Source organism: Coturnix japonica, chromosome 3 (assembly GCF_001577835.2).
Source record: "Coturnix japonica isolate 7356 chromosome 3, Coturnix japonica 2.1, whole genome shotgun sequence".
NCBI classification, from domain to species: domain Eukaryota; kingdom Metazoa; phylum Chordata; class Aves; order Galliformes; family Phasianidae; genus Coturnix; species Coturnix japonica.
The window spans coordinates 1,298,551-1,302,974 of NC_029518.1; the positions used below are offsets into that span (position 1 = coordinate 1,298,551).

A 4,424-nucleotide genomic window follows, 5' to 3' on the forward strand; every position below is an offset into this window, starting at 1 on the left:
TCTTGTAAAAGCAGCCTGTTTAACTCAAGGAAATTGTACTATTCTCAAAGAAATACTTCAACTGTCAAATTAAGTTTTCTGGGAGCTGGAAGAACAGTGTGTGATGTCACAGGCAATTACACAGCCCCAAGTTACTGACCTCTGAAGTCAAGCAAGGTGAACAGCAAAACTTATTGACTCAGGGCGAGTGGCTTCAGCTGGCCAAATACTGGGGATATTCATTTCTGACTCTACATTCTGAGGTGCTGAACCTTCACCAGCACCACTGAACTCTGCTGAAATAGGGATGGGCAGCACACAGTGATGAGAAAGAAAAGCTGCTGTTCACCACTGGAACTGCAAAAGGGGGTTTAGAGGCAGTGCACTGAAGCCAGATGCCACAAACCATCCCTAGGAAGAGCTTCGTGCTAATTTTAATGGAAGCATATCAGGGCTGTTATCTTGCCAAGCAGGTTTAAAATGGAAAATAATTTCCCCGTGATATCTGGGCTCAGCCAGAACTTTATCTCAGGCCCATTTCAAACCTTAAGTCTTGCAGTCCTACAACAAACCAGGAGGAGTTCCTGGAGCCAGACCTGCTCACAGCAGGGAAAGAGGCTGGGATCCTGGCATTGCTGCCACCCAGCTAAAGAGCAAAGCAGAGATGCACATGATAGAGGTAGCCACTTCCAGCTTAATATAGACGCAGTGCAAATTGTGCTGGTTGGTGGTAGGTCAGAGAAAGCTGGCTGCTCCCCTCCACTTAAGGAAGACAAAAACAAACAAAAACCACAGCCAAAAAAAAAGCCATAAAGCTGAACAAAGGCACAACATGTCACTGCTCTCCAAATCAAGAGCAGTGGAATTTGTTCCCATGGGAAAACTTCAGAAATCTGTATGCTTCTCCTGAGAAAAACCAAACCTTTTTGATTTTATTATGTTTTAAAGTTACTGACTCTTCTGGCACTAACAACTTGCAGGGACCCTCCTCTAAACTCTTCTCCCCCAGGCCCTGAATAGCCCTGAAAAGCTCAGAGCCAAGCACCAGCCCCTGCAGCCAACCTCCAAGCTGGCTTTGAGGTCACTCATTAGGTGCCAGGGGTGGGATAGGCTTTGCTCTTCTGGTTGCCCAGGTGCAATTCCACTTCTACATCAACACCTGTGATCACATTGCTCTCCAGTTCCGTACAACAAGCCCAGGCAGTCACCGAAACAAAAGTGAGTTCAGCACCTGCAGACAGAGCCCCAGCTATTATATATATAATTTTTCATTTTACAGGGACACCTTCATGCACACCTATGTCCATCGTGGGACTCCAGCTCCTCTCCTCCATCTCACCGCATGGCTGCATCTTCCCTGCAGGTGCAATCCCAAGCACAGAGCAGAGCACTCACCCCAACCAACCAGTGGATGCTGAGGTCTGTACATACACTTCACAGCTCAGGCCCAGCTGAGCACAGAACACATTAGAATTTTCTCTGTCTCTTTTTTTCCCTCTTTTTCTGAACGATTTCTCCAGAGACAGACAAGGAGAATGCATTTTTGCCTCCAAGAAAGAATGAAAATTACAACCCTATCTACATAGCAAAGGATACTTTACTCCAGGGTGCAGAACAAGAAGGCTGAAAGAAATGTAAGCTAACACAAAAATTATGAGCAACTGTGGATGTGGCTGGGTCTCTGGTGTGAGATCAGGATGCAGTCCTTTCTTATTTCTTCCTTCTTTTCTATTTCCAAGCTGTAGATAGATATTCAAATCATACAGCGGGCAAAGTAGGTAAATAAAGTTTTCAAGATTTCCAAATACACACGACAGCTCTGCGGTGGAGAATCTTATCACACAGACAAGGATGAAGAAGTAGTTCTATAGAACTAGTAAGAACAGGAAGAGTGAATTAATTCAGCGCTATGATAACAAATTAAGTGACTTCAGTCAGGTACGCAGGCTGGTGCCATGTCTGGTGCAACGTATTTACGGGCATATCAGTCTGACAGTGATGGAAACGAGGATCTGATCTGAAATACTTCTCTCCTGCAGCCAGATAAGCACGCCGGCAGAGCACTCACACGTGATTCTCCAGCCCTCAGCTGCTCTGCCAGTTGTTTAGTCTTCCATAAAGAATGCATACATTTTTCCTGCATTCAAACATTTTATCAAACTGCCATATAAAAGTCAATGGATATTAAAACAGTGCAGCACTGTATATCCTCACTACAGCCCCAAATTCAATTATAATCCTTCAGGACTCCGGGGAAAAGTTACAAGTGGAAACACTGCGTGCTCAAAAAAATAAGAAATGATTGTATTCAGCATCTGTAAGTTTATTTCTAATGCCTTTTCCTCAGGAAGGCAGGTACAAATAATTTGCAGTAGTGATGCTGCTGTAGTTGGAAACGTGTCCTTCGCCTTGCTGCTAACTGCTCTTCATCTTTACTTTAAGCCATCTTCCAACTATCAAAGCATTCCCCCCCCCCCCCCCCCCCCCCCCCCCCCTTCCCCCCCCCCCCCCCCGCCTAAATGACTCTAAAACATTAGGCTCATTGCTGCAGGAGGGAACAGAAGCAAAAATAGTTACATATGTTCCCCATACAGGTTAGCAGAAGCAGCATCAGAAATAAAAAATAAACCACTTTTCTTTTTTTTTTTCTTTTTTCTGTATAGCTACCTTTAAAGACTTTTACTTAGAGCAAATATGGGTCTCGTCACTTGATGATTAATTTGCATGTTGATAGGCAGTCAGCGTAGCAGCTTTCAGATTAGGGACATTCCGCTGCACACTAAAAGGCACAAAGAACAAAAAGTGAATTTCAATCTTGCCCTTCTTTTCCAGTCAGTGCATTCCCAGCCCATGTCTATTGATGAGCAGCTGGAACAATACCAAAATGCAGTGTAAGATCAATCCTGCTGTTTACTTCGCTGAGCTGAAGGAACAAAGGACAGAAGAAAGGACTTAAACCCAGCTATAGTAAAAGAGTGGGGATGAAGGATGAAAAATGTGCCTGATGGGCAGTAGCACAGAGTAAACTCATTTAGAAAATAGGCAGCTCCAGCTGAGATAAAACCAATGATGATTTGTATTTTGTACTGTATCTTCAGGGGATAAAAGCACTTCTATCAGATACCATTGGAGGCAAACTTGAAACACTGCAGTAAAATGCTATGTTCCCTACTAGGGAGAGAATAAAAATTCCCATAATTGCAAAGGAGTGTTAAATATCTGATTGTGCATGCCTTTTGCCTCCCATGGTGAGATAACTCAACCCGGTCCTCTTTTTAACTTCACAGGACCTGTCTAATGGAATATTCAGCTGGATGCTTTTGTATCAAATGCAGCATGACGCAGTGTTTTACTTTGATAAATACTGATAATTGTAATTTGGAGGATTATTGGTCTTTAAGCCCTTCTTTTTTTTTTTTTTTTTTTTTTCCTTTCTTTAATAAAGCAATTTCAATTGAGAAGGGTTCAATCCCAGTGCCTGAGCAGACCAGAGGAGCTAGAAAGTGAGGGATGAAAAAGTTCTGGTTCAAATGCAGATATCTTAAGAAACTGTAAATAACGGGAAGGAAAGAATACAGTGCTCCCTTCTATCTCTAAACCAAGATGATCCTAAATCAAAAATCTATTTACTTTTACTGAAAAGCAAGAGTATGACACAATGAACTGCCACCATCTCAGGCAAGGACAGCACAGCGCAGAACAACAGAGATGGTAAAAATGAGCATCAGGAGAATTGATGGCATCCCGGTTGAGATTCAAGTACAGTGGAATTTGGTTGTTTACTGATCACCCTTTATAGGGTTTGTTCACTTATCTGGCTCAAAAAATTACTTCCCAGAGGCTATTACTTGCTGATAGGGACGTGCTTGCTCCTTGCTTCCTCTGATAAATGTGCATTCTTCTCATAAGGGTGAAATTTAAAGTAATTTATTTGATTTTCTGTGATGTTTCAAAGGAATTTCCAACTGTCACTGACCAGCAGATAAACAATGGTCCTGTTTGCAGGAGTAAGCACTTAGAGACAATTATAAATTGGTCTGCCAGACAGCAGCAAACGAGTGTGAATATTGTCTTTGCAAATATTGGCCTGCTTCCTATACACGTACAACTGGTTTGGAAAGGACATGCTTTAAGGGAATAAGAAGCAGAAAGTAGGTAGAGAAATGAAACTTGCATAAGCCAAGCAGTAGAGAAAAGCTTCCATAGGACATCCAAATGCAGCTGTGCCGGCACAGCAGGAGCAGTACAGGGCTAAAGTTAGGCATGAGCATCTCTACTGCTGACTCAACAGCTGAGATATTCTGTGGGCTGAGGAAGATCCAAAACATTTTCTTCATTTCACCTCATTTTCCAACCCTGTTTACACCAGAGTGACCCAACGTGTCTCTTTCACCTCGGGATACAATAGCCAAGAAACTAGGGTCCTGATTCTGCAACTCTCTTCA

The 4,424-nt window shown here is 42.9% G+C and overlaps 1 long non-coding RNA gene across 3 annotated transcripts; it reads left to right on the plus strand.

The window, feature by feature from the left end:
- Window positions 1–1,119: 1,119 nt before the first annotated feature.
- Window positions 1,120–3,365, plus strand: LOC107310661. 3 transcript variants are annotated; one of them, XR_001553670.2, is made up of 4 exons: window positions 1,120–1,197; window positions 1,259–1,398; window positions 1,500–1,613; window positions 1,719–1,809. It is a non-coding gene; the product is annotated as an uncharacterized LOC107310661 (long non-coding RNA). The 3 variants fall into 3 exon arrangements; XR_004306693.1 differs by lacking the exon at window positions 1,719–1,809 and adding an exon at window positions 2,812–3,365 and having other exon boundaries at window positions 1,158–1,398; XR_001553669.2 differs by having other exon boundaries at window positions 1,158–1,398.
- The last annotated feature ends 1,059 nt before the right edge of the window (window positions 3,366–4,424 follow it).